The 17,562-nt window shown below is 33.0% G+C and overlaps 2 pseudogenes; both read right to left on the bottom strand.

The window, feature by feature from the left end:
• Positions 1-14,251: 14,251 nt before the first annotated feature.
• On the bottom strand, positions 14,252-14,408 carry LOC145268516 (U2 spliceosomal RNA; annotated as a pseudogene).
• Positions 14,409-14,410: 2 nt separating this feature from the next.
• LOC145268534 (U2 spliceosomal RNA) lies at positions 14,411-14,557 on the bottom strand (annotated as a pseudogene).
• Between the last annotated feature and the right edge of the window lie 3,005 nt (positions 14,558-17,562).

Below are 17,562 nucleotides of genomic sequence, written 5' to 3'. Positions count from 1 at the left end.
CCTGCTAGTTCAAGTTCATATATATATATATATATATATATATATATATATATATATATATATATAATTATTATTTGAGGGTAAACAGTTATATATGGTCGCTACAAATAGCCATCTGTTTCAGTCAAAGAGACTTCCTCAGGCGAGCTAGAAGCTCTCGACGCCAAAAAGAAAAATGTAGTAGTTATATAACTTTAAATTTAAATAAACTAAATAATGAAAAATGTTTTAATTAGTACAGTTGAAACAAAATTATTATGTCGAATAAGCAATGCCGTCGAATAAGGTAATTATTTAAATAGATTTCATTTAATGTGATATGCTAATGACCGTAACTCAATAATGTAAAAGTGGTTTGAAGAATTCTATATATTGAAAGTACATATAGAATATAATGTCTCCGGTGACAGAAGTATCCTAACATTGGCATTAATATTTCATCACAAGGAGAATTGTACACACACATGACCTTTATATTTCTTTGGTCATTGGTAGTTGTACACACAGACACACGAACGCTACTACTTTATATATATATATATATATATATATATATATATATATATATATATATATATATATATATATAGTTGTGATACAATGAAACAGGACTGTATGTATATATATGTTTGTAGTCAGGGACATACAAACATATATATATATATATATATATATATATATATATATATATATATATATATATATATATGGTGAAAATAATGGAAATAGTATTCCGACAAAATAGAGAAAAAAAAGAACAAACCGTATTATGTGTTCATCTCGAGACTTCCTCTGGATGAAATAATATATATATATATATATATATATATATATATATATATATATATGTATATATATATATATATGTTTGTAGTCAGGAGGGACATACAGTCCTGTTTCATTGTATCACAACTCATCAGAGCCGCTAGACTAACACCTCTTCCAAGCCGAGGATTGAACCTAGAACCAAATAGTAGCCCCTTCCGTCCAAGTGGCGATATGCTTTGTAAGGGGTTATCCTGAGTAAAAAAATAAAAAAAATATATAGATAGATAGATCACTGGCATTGTCCGGTGTTTATCAATTATTATTATTATTATTATTATTATTATTATTATTATTATTATTATTATTATTGTTGTTGTTGTTGTTGTTGTTGTTGTAGTAGTAGTAGTAGTAGTAGTAGTAGTAGTAGTAGTAGTAGTAGTAGTAGTAGTAGTAGTAGTAGTAGTATGCGCTTCATGCGTTTTCACAAAGTGTCGAAATGAATTTTAAAAATTGACAGAATTTTAACTCAACTTGTAGATTGCATAACATCTAACAGTAAACATAAAATAAATCGCACCCCCTGAGAATTGCCCGGAGCGGCGGGAATTTTGAAACAAAAGGCACAGAATCTTCCATTAATTGTTAAAGAATTTTCTTTTATATTTTATCATTATTATTTTCGTGACATAACAGTTGTTGGGTGACAACATGCTTGGAATAAATTCGTAGAATTACAAGAATAAATTACTTAACCCTAATCCTTTCTTATCCGACAGCATACAATAGTTAATCCAAGAAAAAAACAAAAGACAACACTCTAAACAAAGTGAAGTAGACAATGGTTAAGGTTCTTAATGGTCTTACTGTTTCGTTTTGTTTTTATATAAAAGAAAGAATTTCTGCGGTTTGTTTATTCTACGTGTAATCCCGAGTTTGTTATGACAAAAGAAGATGTTTTTTTTTAAATAATTGAATGATAATTAATGAAAAAAAAAAAAAAATGAAAGCAGTAAATTTAAAAGTGTAACAGAAATTTGCTTTAAGAGCCAGTATACTAATTACGTATGACAAATAAAAGCACGAGCACGACAAATGTACGACAAAGCACGACAACTGTTTCTGCTAATTCTCTTTTTTTTCATTCAAGTAACCTACGATTTTTATGTTAAGAACAAGAAATAATCGATATTAATTTAGACGGATCAATATGGTGCTTTTCGTTTGTTTGTTTGTTTGTTTGTTTTTTTTGTTTTTGGTTGTTGTAATTGTTGTTGTTGTTGTTGTTGTTGTTGTTTTCTCACTAAAATCTTTGTAAAAATAAGCAAGTTTTTTTTTTTCAGACTGATTCAATCTTAAGAGGGGGTCACTAAGATATTTTTTAAAGGCTTTTCTATGACTCAATTTTAGAGGGTATCTATGCTAATTGTTAATATTAGTGAAAAAAATGTTTTACGAAACAGAGGATCAATACCCACGCATACTTTCGGGATTTTTTTTGGGGGGGGGGGTTAAACACAATGCAAGGGAGACAATTCCAAAGGAAGAAGGTTATTTTTTTGTGAAACGTTGTGCCAATAATACCCAAGATGAGAATAATTATCCGATTAATCAAAATGATATAAACATTCAAAGATCGTCTAAAAAATTCAGAAATGCATCAAGTAATTATTGTTGCCATTCGTCAACCCTTTCCCCCCCTCCCTCGATATCTTTATAGCTATAATTCTTTTCTAGAAAGACACCGGGTATTTATGAGAGGGACCACGTGAAGGTTGCCAACATCCCTAAGTAAGAGTGCTTCTGTGGAACAAACTGGATTCGAATGCACTTAGGTCGTCAATACGTGACGTTAACCACAAAAGGGGGTGCATAAGCATTGTGAAAGAGAGTAAGATGGGTTTTTTCATAACCCTATGTTCCCACTTGGGGGGGGGGGTCCCAACGACTTTTTCCGTTTCTGAAATGGAACAGGGTCATACATTTCATTACATCAAAAAATATATTTTCAAATATTTGTACTGGTATTTTGTTTCCTTTATTTCATTCATCCAGAGGAAGTCTAGAAATAAAGACAAAACGTTGATGAACTTGGTTTGTCCTTTTTCTCTCTCTCTCCTCTCTCTCTCTCTCTCTCTCTCTCTCTCTCTCTCTCTCTCTGGCGGAGATTACATCCCCATTGTTTTTGTTTTGCGTCACCTGCCCCTTTTTGTGTCGCCCCCCCCCCCACACACCTTCGCCTCTTTTTTTGCATCACTCCCTTCTTTTTAACAGGACTTTTTTTTTTTAATTAAATAATAGAAATATTTATTTTATTTAAATAAATTTTAAACATTTTTACACACATAAAAGATTAGCCATGGACATCAACCATCATCAACATGGCTACACTTCTAGGCAAGGGATTGAACCAGCGACTGTGACCAAGATTTTAATCTTAACAATATACAAAGGCTATCTGATAGATATCCGAGTTTAATTAGGTAAAAGTAAGCAGAATTAATTAGAATGGGATTTTACCCCTCCCCCCATCAAGCCCTCAAATCAACTGAGCCTATGATCATTTCTGTAATTAATCCTGTTAATTGGAGTGTGGCGTTGGTTCTGTGCAGTTCTAGGAGGTCCAGCCTCACAGGCTTCCTCTCTATTTGAGAGAGAAGGCCTATAAATACCCATCTGCTTGGTTCTCTCTGTCTCTCTCTTTAGCAGAATGGTCATTACTGACCAGCTGTAGCATTCTTCACGAATCATTGCCATTGACACCGGTTCTGTGCCATTGAGCAACTCAGCCATGCTAATGTCCGCGATGTCCTTCATGCTGTCTAATAATCTTGTCTCACGTCCACTTTCACTAGGAGTTGTACCAAAGAGCAGACCTTTTGTTCGGCCGTCTGTTCTGGCTACATGTTCCAAAAATCTCAATTTCCTGTCATTGATGGTTGTCCAGCAGTCTTTGGCATGATCCAATCTTCTCCAGAACCCATTCGTTTGAATGAGTGTCCACTCAGCTGACACAAAGCAGTCTACAGTAGCACCACAATTCAAAAGCAGCAATTTTCCTCTTGTCGACTTTCTTCAAGACCCAAAATTATGCTCCGTATGTTGCTACTGAGAATACCAAAGTTTGCAGGAGTCGTTTCTTTGTGTGTTGTGAAATGGATTTGTCTTTCAAGATATCCATTTGGTTAAATACTCCTTAATACTTCTTAATGTAACATTTTCGATTACAAGTAAACGTTTTCAAAAAATGTTGGGGGGTTTTTTATGATTAGAGGTGGCAAATTTTAAATTTACATGCATCACAGAAAAATATTTCTATCATACAAATATGTTAATTCCAAAAAAGTCAATTTTTCTCATTTATAATTTACATACAATTTAAGTTATAAGACCCTCGCAGCTCATGTATCCATGGTGTAATCCAAAGGTTAACCTTGCACAGAAACTCTACACATTGAATCAGACTGTAATTTGGCAATAGCGCATCGAATGTTGTTTCCATATATATATATATATATATTGCTCGAGCCCTATATACTGTTCATAAGTTTATGTGCATATGTATATATATTAAAAAGTTTGACTCATGTCCAGGTAACCTACATCTAAAGTTTACACGGAAGAGTTTGATAGAGTCTACAAAGGTCAACTCTTTCAACTTTGACCTCTTGGCAGCCAAATTTTCGCCCCCCCCCAAAAAAAAAAAATAAAACAAAAGTTTGCCGCATGTCTGAAAACCCTTTATATAAAATCTCAAATGTTTAGACCCAAAACTGGCTGAATAGTTTGCTAGAGACCGCAAAGGTCAAATCTTATAAACTTTGACTTCTTGGCAGCTGAAGTTTCGGCCAAAAACTGATTAAAAAGCTTACCCTATGTCTGAATACACTTTATGTAAAATTTCAAATGTTTAGACCAAAAATTGGCTGAGTAATTTAGTAGAGACCGCAAAGGTCCATGTCCAAATAACTTACATTTAAAATTTCAAGTGTTTAGACCCAAAATTAGAGGAGTTTGGTAGAGTTTTACAAGGTCAAATCGTTGAATTTTGACCCCTTGACAGCCAAATTTCTGACCGAAAACTGATTAAAAAGATTTCCTCAAATCTCAATACCCTTTGTATCAAATCTCGAGTCTCTAGACTGAAAATTGACAGAGTTATTGTGTAGGGAAATGTACACAGACACACACAGACAGACATTTTCACTTTATAGATAGATAGATAGATAGATAGATAGATAGATAGATGCGTTTCATCAGTTTAGGGAATTGTCAGGTTAATATATATTGGATTTATATTACTGGGTGTATTTTTATCTATAGATATGACTTATTGTGTAGTTAGCTAACCAATCTGATTCACTGCTATTTCCTCCCATTGGTTAATGCTTCCATTTACCTTCAAACAAAGGTTCGGCCGATTTATTTTTCCAATATTTTTTATTGCTTTGTATTGGAGTGAATTTACTTTAATGCTTGTAGTACATTTTCTTTTGATATTTTAGATGTTGGTTTAATTACATATTTAGAAAGGAGTTTGGTAGAGACTTTTTACACACACACACACACACCGACAAGACCACCTTTATATATGGACTAGCAGGCCGCCCAGCGTTGTCAAGTAGTAAAATAAGCTTAAATATGTTTTTACTTAATTTTTTTCATGTACTGTTGTCATAAAGTAAAGTTTATTTTGTGTATGCAATTTTTAGATATCACGCTTTTACAGTTTAATGTGCTTCAAGGGTTTTTATAGTTTAGAATTTCAACTTTCTCATTTAGACATAGCTAGCAGGGAGACCCAACGATTTAATTAGGATCAATGAATGTTCAGCGCTTCAAATACTTTTATCATCGAAATCTGTGAAATTAATTGATTGCTTACTCTAATCACACCTCTCCCTAATGTACTGGAACACAGCTCCACATGCCTCCCCGCAGTGACTTATCCTGCAATATCTTGTAGTTTACATTGCACTGTGGAGAACCTATAGTTGACTTTATAAAATTACTTTTACATAATAGCTTCAAATTAAAGTTTAAAATGCAAAATGTTAACTATTATCGTTCAATCTTGCTCTACACAGAAATATTCTTTTCAGACACGCTCACGTCTTATAAAAGAACCTAGTTGATTTTATATGCTGGGCCCTCTTACTAATGTGGCGATAAAACTTCTGAAATGCCCTTGTGATGTTAGGTTGTAGCAGAGTGTTAACTTTAGTCAAAATCGGACTGTTCCATTTTTTAATCAGATTCTCAGTTTTCATACAAAACCTTCTAAGAACACTGCCAGACACATGAAGTATATTTACATGAAATTTCATAAAAATCGGCTCAGCCAAGTCCATGAGCAACAAACTCACACACACACACAAACACAAAGTGCTTTTTATATATAAGTAGAGATCTACATGGGTCGTCTAACTATTAGGTTGTTGTATCAGTTCTGCCCATTCTTTTAAAGAAAATCAAAGAATTTTAAGAGCAAAAATAAATTTGTGTGAATCCCATCGACCGAAAGTTGCCTGAAATTATCTCAAAATCACACTTGATCTTTTCGCCCAATTTTCCTTCAAAAGAACCCTGAGTGGGTCTCCATCCATCTCGATTGGTCTTCCGGAATGATAAGCATCATTGAAGTCAAAATTACCATGTTTGAATCTGGTAAATCAATCTCGAACAGTTCTCTCAGCTATAGCGTTTTCTCCATATATGGCACAAATATCCTTCGTTACTTCACTCACTTTTTAACCTCGATTAAAGATAAAAAGAAGGAGGTGTCGAAAATGTGATTTTTTTTTAATCTACTTGACAATCCATTTGATGGTTTTGAAAAACGAAAAATAATTATATGAGCAAAAAAACGATGGCCATTATCTTGTAGAACAGAATACGTGCTTTCGAATGATATATAACACTAAATTAGTCGGCAAAAAATAAGTTTGTTATAGTTAGTTCAATAAAACTGTATTTTTTTTCTTATAAATGTCATCAAATCGCATGGAAAAGATAATATAATCTTCTATATAAATAAAATGAACTCATTTTTTCCCGTCTGATTTTGACATTAATAGGATTAAAAATCAAGATATTTCATGCAAATATAATATGCACAAACGGCAGAACAATATCTGAGGTGTGTTATAGGCTTATTATTTCTCAAATTCCTCGATAATCTTAGATGTCTATATTTTTTCTGCTGAGAAGTCACGGCCCAAATCGGTTAAGATCAATGGAAGTGGTAAAATATTTTCTCTCTAATAAATTCCTCCTCCCCCTGCCACCACTTAACACCGTTTGGGGATCATTCACAAGGAACAGTTGAGAAGAGAACACCGGTTTGGCTTCGTAGTTCTTTCATGTGAAGTTATTTAAAATCACTAAAGTAAGCTGCAGTGCTCTGTGGCGTAGTGGTTAGCGTGCTGGACAATTCACATTATATTTTCACGTTCGCGCCGACCTACCGTAGTCGTTTTTTTTTTTTCCCCCTAAACAACTGGAATGGACTTTTCTTGGTGGCCGAACTGTTAACGTTGCAGATGTTTGTTTTTTCTTCACACTTTATTTTCCTACTTTTACTCATGACTCCGGGTTTGATCCTTCCTACTTACCTACCATAACATTTTTTAAAATTCTCCCCCCCAGTCCCGGAAACAAACACTCGGGCAACGCCGGGTACCCCGGCTAGTTTACAAATAAACTGATGTATATTTTTAATTAATTTTTTCTTTTTTCTGGAGAAATCCTTATGTAAATGACACAAATATTTGGGAGTTAAACTCCTCAATATATATGAAATGCGTCAGTTTAAAACATCACCAATTTTTTTTTTTTTATTGCATTTTCACCCCATACAAGGCACATTGCCACTTTGGTGTAGGGGGCTACTATCAGAGGCAACAACTACTGGGGTACTATATAGGGATTTGGGCAGCAAGATGCTGGTTCACGTTGCACTTGAACTTTTGCACGTTAGTACAGTTGGGGAAGCAGGGACCTGGAATGGAATTCCAAAGTCTAGCAGTTCTGGGGAAGAAATTACTGGCGTAGAAAGATCTTTTATATCTAGGGATCTCTACAGTGTGGGGGTGGGATTTTGCAGCCTGTCAGGTCTGTCGAGGGTGTTCATGTCGTGGGGGCACAAGTGCTTGCAGTTCGTCAGAGCATTCACCATTATAATACTTGTAGAACAGGCAGAGGGATGCAACGTTTTGTCGATGGGACAGAGGCTGAAGCTTAGATGCCAGTTCAGGGCCTATCAGATTTGCGACTCTCTTTTGAACCTTGTCAAGGAGCGAGAGACTAGTAGCCGATGCCCCAGCCCAAATATGACAGCAATACTCCATACATGGGCGAATGGTTGCCTTATAGAGGTACAGGATACTTTCGGGTGTTAGTAGTTTTCTAGCACGGTAGAGAGAGCCCACCTTCCTTGCAGCGGCCCTGGCAATGCCCTCGATGTAATTGTTCCAACTCATGTTTCCTGTGAATGTTAGGTCAAGGAGCTTGAAAGACATACTCTCAGATAAAGAGTCGTTGGCCATTGCTATAGGTGATAGAGAAGGTACACGTATTGTGTTTAATGGCTTAAAAAGTCGATCGCAAGGGATGTTCAATTTATTTTTTTTGATGAAGACGTCTTAATATGTCTCTTAATGCTGCCATATTTTAACGTTAATAAATGTTCATTTATAAAGTGAAGAATTGCATTCCAGAATATGAGAATTTTCGGACTGCAGCTTATCAGAACGGGGGGACTTTGATGAGGGAACTATTATTATTTATAAATCAGAAATTGAGGTATGTAATAGCCAGTTACTGTCGGTGTAATCACAGAATCTGTGGAACATGTAAAATTTGTTCCAGTGACAACTGGTAGCGGTGGTAGTACTAAATATTCAGAGAGAAAAATAAGATGTTGCTTGTAGGATACAATGCAGCATTTTATCATTGTGACAAAAATGGTGTTCGAAAGTTACATCAGATAATGGCTATTAGGCTAGATGTATTGAATTTGTATGTGACATCTGTTGTTGCAAACCTACGATATTTTGGTCCAGAGAGGAATTTCTGTAATCATTTTATTATATATGGAGCAGAGATAAATACAGGGTGTTTTCTTTCTTTTAATTTTTTTTTTTTTAGAGGCAACAAACTTTAAGTTGACAACTCTATTTTCTTTAATTCCAGATTTGGAAACTATCGGTTATTTCGAGTTCAGCTTCGTTTGGCAACTCATCAGAATGAGACTGGCACCCGAGCAGCATTTGCAAATTTATTTTATTTACATTTGATGAGCGAATAATTTACTTGGAAGACAACATTTGATGCATTATTGCTGAAATAGTTTAATTTAATGTGTAGAGTTGTGAAAATTGAACGTCTAATTTATGTCATATGTGCACAAGCTGGATGGAGGGGTCATATGCCAAAAATTAATCTTTGGAATAAACAACATAGTTGTATGATAAAAATATTTTCCTGTGATTTATTTTAATTTAAAGTTAGCCGCCTCTAAAATAATAAACTATATATAAGAATTGTTGACAAAGAACAGGAGTATTGTAGTATTTATTTATTTTTTTTATATTTAATTATGCTCATTCTAATATTTTGAGGGTAAAATCTCCTCTTCAAAAGTTACAATTATTTGTAAAGTTACTTTACACATAAACTAGATATCAGGACTGCTATAATATCCCACTGTCAAATAGAAGGTGCAAGTCGCATTGCATTTATTAGACACATGTAGGTAAGTATTTTCTCATAGTAAGGAATATTTCACTTCGCTAATAGCTCATGTCACTGAGAAACAAAATGGTTCATTTCTGTGAGAAGAGAAATAATTTATATTTTGATAGAAATCATCATCATCATCATCATCATATCCATTCTAACATCTCCATTTCACGTGCTTGCATGTGTTGGGCAACTTTTAGAAATTAACTTCCAAGCTAACCTTCAAAACATCATTCAAACTTAACATTCACAGGCAACATGAATTGGAACAAATACATTGGGAATAAAAATTATAGAATAATTAAAGGAATCATTTTTGGTATCGGAAAATAGGCACAAATTTTTCCGATTCCAATACCCCCCAAAAAAGTTCTGATTTTTCTGATTCTTGATTCCATTAATCATGTCAACACTACTGCATACAATCTAGTTGATAGTAAGTGCTATTTTGCTGGTAGAAGTTTCCTGAATGTACTCCATGCCACAAATAATTTCTGGGTGAGATTTGAATGTAAATATAGCATACATGTAAGGGATAAATCATGTGAAAAACTAGATTAGCGGAGTACAAAAATTAATGCCCTTGTCAACTCTAAAAATAAAACAAAGAAAAAAAAAATGTTTCTTTAATTAGATGGAAAATAAAAGATCTTTGTCAGGCAATTCTTTTTGTTTCTTTTTTGTTCCAATGTCTAATGATCCCCTTCAGGGAGCTTGATATTCTCCCCCAAATTAAAAATCAAACTTCTAACTGCCCTTGTGAGGAGGCAAGTAAAAAGGAATAAAAACTAATTAACTAGGGACTGAAAAAAAAAACTATACATTTTTGCATATCTGCTTGGTATCAAGCAAGTATGTAAAAGAAAGAAAATCACAACGAAACGAAGGTTGTTTTTTTTTTTTTTTTTTTTTTTTAAAAAAGATCTTTATTTTAAAAAAAAAATGGTAATTGTAGAGTTATCTTTCCTTGCCTCTCATTTTTGTGAAGGCTCCAAGATAAAACTAAGATCCAAATGATGGTATTTACATTATTATTTATTTTTTTTTTTTTTTTTTTCTTTTCTTTTCAAAATCTCAGCTTTAAGAACTTCAAATTTGGTAGACAGGGCACAAAGTAAATAATGTTCTTGTTTTTTTGTCTTGCTTTTTGTTTTTGCCAGGACTATGGTGATAAATTGATAAATATATAAAAAGCAAAGATAAGGACGTGTGTGTGTGTGTGTGTGTGTGTGTGTGTGTATATATATATATATATATTATCTATCTTTCGTGATAAATGGATGACTACATCTAGTCTGTTTAGACCTGATATTTACAAATATATATATATATATATATATTTGCGTATATTTTTGTTTTATTTTGCTTCAGACGAAGCTCTCAGAAATCAAAGGGCCCCCTACCTGGGGCTAACACTTGAACTCTATATGAGATACATAGATATTTTGATGTTCCATTAAAGTTCTTTATCTGGTGCGTGTGTGTGCGTGCGTATATATTTATATGTGTGTGTGTGTGTGTGTAAATAGTTCTAAAGATGCTAGTTTCATATTGCCTAAATATCTAATATTATCTAATGCTATGAGTTATTTAATGCTGAAAACAATTCATTGAACACAAATTGCTTCTTTTTTTTTATATATAAAACAAACTTATGGCTGGATGGAAGTTACATTATGAGTTCATATCTTACCCCAATTAGATATAAAACAATAAACACATTAATTTGATGCATCTGAACGGTATACTGCAGTTTGATGGATTTTTTTTTTCACTTCATTTGAAGTGTTGTTTAAAGATGTTATAGAGTTAAATGTAAAACAGAAAACTTGTTTTAAACCATCAAAACTTTGACATCAAAGTACAATTTTCAGCTCCAGTAGATATCTCACTGCCGATGCACTTCTCTATCTACATAAGAGCCAGGTACGTCCAAGGATGGAGTACTGCTGCCACATCTGGGCAGGAGCTGCTAGAAAGGACTTGTCCTGCCTTGATAGAGTTCAAAATAGACTTTGTAGCCTTGTGGGGATGTCCTTTTCTCTTCCCTGCAACCTCTTTCTCACAGAAGAGATGTTGCGAGTTTGTCTCTGCTTTATCCTTATTTTCATGGCAAGTGCTCGTCTGAGCTTTAATCAATGGTCCCCCCTCACCAAACTTTCATAAGAAACTTGTCTAGCTGAAAACACTATCAATAATTACCCCCACTCTTTATCTGTGCCTAAACCTAAACGTAGATTCCATGATCAAAGCTTCTTTCTTAGAACTGCACACCTGTGGAATTGTCTTCCGTTTTCCTGCTGACTACAATATGGTTGTCTTCAAGTCTAACGTAAACAAGTTCTTGATGAGCCATTCCACTTAAGTTAACAAATTTACCGAATTTCCATTACTAACGATTGTCCAAGTGACTGCTGTACACTCTTAACCCTTATCCTCGAGTGGATTCTGGGCCTTGATAAGTGATGATGCCTATGTAAAAAAAAAAAAAGAAAAAAGTCAAATTTGATCAATTAGACTTTTAAGACACCCACAGAAAATAAATCTATCTTTTGCGATTTCAAAAATCGATCTTGTGACAAGAAAAACTAAAACTAGAATTTATTATCTGTTTGTTTTACAGATTTTTTTTTTTTTTTTTTTTTAATTCAACTTCCACCCCAAACAAGGCACAGTGCCACTTTGAAGTAGGGGGCTACTATCGGAGGCATAAGTTGCAGGGGTATTATGAAGGGAATGAGTAGCAAGACGTCTGTTCACATTACACTTGAACTTCTGCATGTCAGTACAGTTGGGAATGCAGAATCCCGGAAGAGAGTTCCAAAGTCTAGCAGTTCTGGGGAAGAAACTATTGGAGTAGAAGGCTTTCTTACATCTAGGGATCTCTACTGTGAAGGGGTGGGATTTAGGAGCTTGTCAGGTTTGTTGGGGGTATTCACGTTGAGAGGGTACAAGTGCTTGTAGTTCATCAGAGCATTCACCATTAAAATACTTGTAGAACAGGCAGAGGGATGCAACATTTCGTCGATGGGACAGAGGTTGAAGCTTAGATGACAGTTCAGGACCTATTAGGTTGGCGACTCTCTTTTCAATCTTGTCAAGGAGCGAGAGACTAGTAGCAGATGCACCAGCCCAAATGTGACAACAATACTCTATACATGGGCGAATGGTGGCCTTATAGAGGTACAGGATACTTCCAGGCATAAGTAGCTTTCTAGCATGGTAGAGGAATGCCATGTAAAAATTAACCTTTGTAAACCCAAAGTCGTCTCTACCATTTTACATCATTTCTGGGGTCTTTGAAACCTAATGGATCCGTCAAATCATTTCTTTTTTTTTTTCATCATTGTTATGAAGGTTGATCTGAAATGATACGGAGTTCTTTATATATACAAAGTTCTGCAGGCTTGATTCAGTTCTGTTTGTGAATGGTCATTTTGGAGAAATCGATGTTCATATCATATACACACACACACACACACACAGATATATACACACACACAGTGTGCATGATATTTGTTTGCAATTTTATGCGTATTTTTTTTTATTACTTTTGTAGTCGATCTGATCTTCATCTTTGTGTATGTGTGTGTTTCTTTAGAATGAAACCTATTTTCAAAACAAAAATACACAAAAATCTAAAAACAAAAAAATAAAAAAAAACTTTATGATGTATGTATCTATCATGGAACAAAGATATATTCCAAAAATCACGGAAATTGATCAAGTGGTTATATATATATAAGAAAATCAAATTTTATAACTAAGCAAGATCTAGTGTTTGCATCTGCCCTGTTTTTATAAATAAGACAGGCACAACTCAATTCGAACTATCAGCATCAAACTCAGTCTTGTAATGGATACAATTTATTATTAAAATCGCTAAAAATCATTAAAAAAAAAAAAAAAAAAAAATGGAACTACTTGATCACACAGTGATTTTTGGAATATGACATCTTTGTTCTATGATGGGTATGTACATCATATTTTTCTGAAAAATTTTATAAATAAAACAGGGACAACTCAATTCAAACTATCGCCATCAAAATATATTTAATTCTAAATAAGCACCATTCCCCCACCCCCAAAAGAACTTAAAGATGACCACGTGGCAACATTGGAGAGAGAAAAACGCATGGCTATATCTGCATTTCTAAGCATAGCAACGAAACACTAGATGGCCCAGGTAGACCATACATGTGGCAACAATTTGTTATGCTAGCTGGAAAACCAGAGTCAATTGCTGTGAGAGAAGTCCATCGACTATACTTCAACTGACAGTTGGCCTCCCAGCTCATTTAAATGCACCCCACTTGACTTCTTCAAGTGGGGTGCAGTAAAACAAGGCACAAACAAATCCAGCTGCAACATGAAGGATCACCAGACTAAGTCGGGAGACAGTGAAGACGGTATGTGGCTGGCTCCAAGGCCATCTTGGTTGCCATCAAAATCTAAAAGGTAGATTCATCAAACGAAATCCATGAACACAAATTGACTCTAATTTGATGAATAAAACATGTTTTTTTTTTTCTTAGTAATTTGGCAAACAGATATTATTCCCACCTTGTATATGGGAGAGAGAGAGAGGGGGGAGGGGAAGGAGAAATATAGATATAGGATATTTATGCATCGTCTGTCAACTCAAAAAAAGTCCGTGAAGCCAAAGGAAGAATTTGGAATCTAAGTATGAATGGATTATAGTGTACCTATTTACAATGCCTCCCCATGGGACAGAGTTAGACACCAGGGCCGTTTTTTAACATGGAGAAAAGGTACAAAAATAAAAAACTGTCTCAGCCGTGAAGGACTGTTCCTTCACTGAAAGAGAACAAGAAATTGAAGTGCAGCATCTAAAGAACAGATACTACACTTTGATCTTGGCCAAAAGGCCAAGTAGGTAACTTTAGTGTAGTGCAAAAAAAAAAAAAAAAAAAAAACTGTCTCAGCCGTGAAGGACTGTTCCTTCACTGAAAGAGAACAAGAAATTGAAGTGCAGCATCTAAAGAACAGATACTACACTTTGATCTTGGCCAAAAGGCCAAGTAGGTAACTTTAGTGTAGTGCAAAAAAAAAAAAAAAAAAAAAAAAAAAACTGTCAAAATTTTAAGTTGTACTCAGTAATCCCAAGTATGAAGGAATGTTGTAAAATCAAAAACGTCAATGGATTCAACAAAATAGTACTCCCAGATCCACAGATTACTATTTCATTCTTTAATTGATCGACTGGCTAATTAGTTAATTGAGGGTTGATTTTTTTGATTTGTTATTTTATTAAAATTCCCTTTGTTTCACATAAGTTTTGTATGTGTGTGTGTATATATATATAATATAAAGCTGAATGTCTGTGCGTGTGTGTGTGTGTGTGTGTGGTCATGAATAGGCTCCTATATGGTTAACTATTTTAAAAAACTGATTACATATAATGATAGAAGATGTATCGAGACACAGGAATGGGGTATGTTTGATCTGGCAGAACGGTGGTTCATTAAAATTGTGGGGTCTGTGTTCGCGCCTAGTCCACAAAGTATGGAAATAAAAAATTTTAAAATAACAAAAAAAAACGTTAACAAGCGTTTTTGATATAGATGTACATAATACTTTGATAAGTATGTTTTAACTTAAATAGGGATGTATAATAAAATTGTGGGGTCTGCGTTTGCGCCTGGCCTCCATAGAATGGAAATAGGCACAAACTTTAATAAAGACTTTTCATATCTATCTGCGCAAGTATACTTTGATAATTATGTTTCAGTTTGAAGAAATATGGTATAATAAAATTATGGGGTGTTCGTTCGCACCTGACCTCCATAGAATGGAAATATGTCACAAAGTTTAATAAGGTTTTTTTTATATAGATCCACAGAATATTGTGATAAGTGTTTCAGTGTGGACAGGTATGGTATAATCAATTATGGGGTTTATCTATTTTATTTTTACTTTCATCATATTTTGCTTTGGTTTTGATACCCCCAAATTCGAAGCTATCTCTTTACAACCCTTCCTTTTCATAACCTATCATACTTTCATAAATCAGAGTCCATTTTCTGTAGGCTGTTTTTGAACCCAGTCAACGACGGGTACTTTTGCTAGTATATATATATTATAATAAAGCCATATTTCTGTGTTTGTTCACAGTATACGTGATATATGACGTCATGAGACATATATATATATATATATATATATATATATATATGTGTGTGCAGTATAAGTCATATATGGCACCATAGCAGTGGCATTATATATGACAGTAGAGCAAAAATATACAGTTCAAAAAGGGAGGGGGGGAGGCAAAAATGAAAGTAAAGATTCCCGGGGAATGCCGGGTATATTATCCAGTATACATATATTAATGTGTGTGTGTCTGTTTTTAAAAATAAATAAATAAATGGAGTCATATCAAGTCAGGGACATACATAGAAAAGAGTGTGGGGGGGGGGAGAAAGGAAAGTTTACAAAACGTTATATTTAATGGTAAATAAACTATTTGAATAAAAATATGACATTAAAAGTATATATATATATATATATATATATATATATATATATATATATATATATATATATATATATTGTTAAATCCAATTTTCCTGATGTCCTTGTCTAAGTTTCTTGAAAAGATTTTAATTTATGTTCAATGTATGCGCTAAAAAGCAAAATTATGTCTATACATAATATTTTGCTAAATACATTTCTCTGAGGAGGTAAGCCTTACATCGACAATCCATGGATTTAGGAAAGAACTTTAAATGTCTTGTATTCCTTGTTCGAATAATAAATTTTTGTTTGGAAAATTCTATATTTTATTGCAAAAAAATTAAATATAAAAATCTACCATTTTTAATTTGCTCTATCAAGTATATTGAGCAATTTTATTTGACTGGGATTGTCTTATCTAAAAATATTTCCACCCCCAAAATATTTTTTCAGACTCTGAACCACATGATTGATTAATCTGTGATTTAATTCATCTCATTATTCAGATATATATATATATATATTTTCAAATTTATGCTTTACCACTGATGCATTTTTTACTAATGTTCATTCTCTGATGGATAGGGTTTATTTTTTGGAAATTGATAGCTTAATGATTTTTTTTTTTTTGTTAAAATAATTCATCGTTTGAATTTTTGATGAATTAAAAAATATTGTAATTGATTCAATTTTTATTTTCAACTTCAATTTTTTTTTTTCTGGCTTCTTCGAATGCTCTATCCTTCGTATATTGATCATTTTTATTATGTTGACTGGTTTTAAGTTAAAGATAATATTGATCTTTGTAATTTATATATAATTAAAAAAAAAAACTAGATATAATAAAAAAAAAACGTGATGTAATATATAACAAGTGGATTCGACGCATTTATTAAAAGTTTCAATGAGTCATTATGAAATTTGAAGAATTTGTATACATTGTGTAGCAGAATTAATAATAATAATAGTGATAATAATAATAATAATAATAATAATAATAATAATAATAATAATAATAATAATAATAAAAATTATAATAATAATAAAAAGCTGATGAATCAAACTTTTAAAAATTCGTTATGAAAATTAACAAAAAAGTTAAACTGAAATGCAAAAACTTCAGTAATTACAAAAAAAAATTTTTAATAGAATCCCCTCCCTCCACCATATGAAAAAAAAAAGTAAAATAAAATAACCGGAAAAATACCAACTTCTTTTATTTATTGTACTTCATCTTCTTCTCAAAATTTCTTTTGAAAATTAATCATTATGTAATCTTATCTAAATAAACTGACAAAAAAAAAAAATTTGTTTCCCCCCCCCCACCCACTTAAAAAAAAAAAAAAAATTAAACATAATAACAGGACTTTGACAAAAAAAAAAAATGGACGAATCACATTTCAGGAGACAAAGATAGATGTGCTGCTTATAAAAAATAAGGTTACAAAAAAATGAAAAGGCTTCACAGAGATTAAATAAAAAAAATAAAAAATAAATAAAGAACCCCATACAACAATTTACAGGTAAGCAAAAAAAAAAAAAAAAAAAAAAAATTTTTTTGGAGAAAATTGCATATCT

Source organism: Euprymna scolopes, chromosome 43 (assembly GCF_053919585.1).
Source record: "Euprymna scolopes isolate OS-2025 chromosome 43, ASM5391958v1, whole genome shotgun sequence".
NCBI classification, from domain to species: domain Eukaryota; kingdom Metazoa; phylum Mollusca; class Cephalopoda; order Sepiida; family Sepiolidae; genus Euprymna; species Euprymna scolopes.
This window is presented reverse-complemented; position numbering and strand designations above follow the sequence as displayed.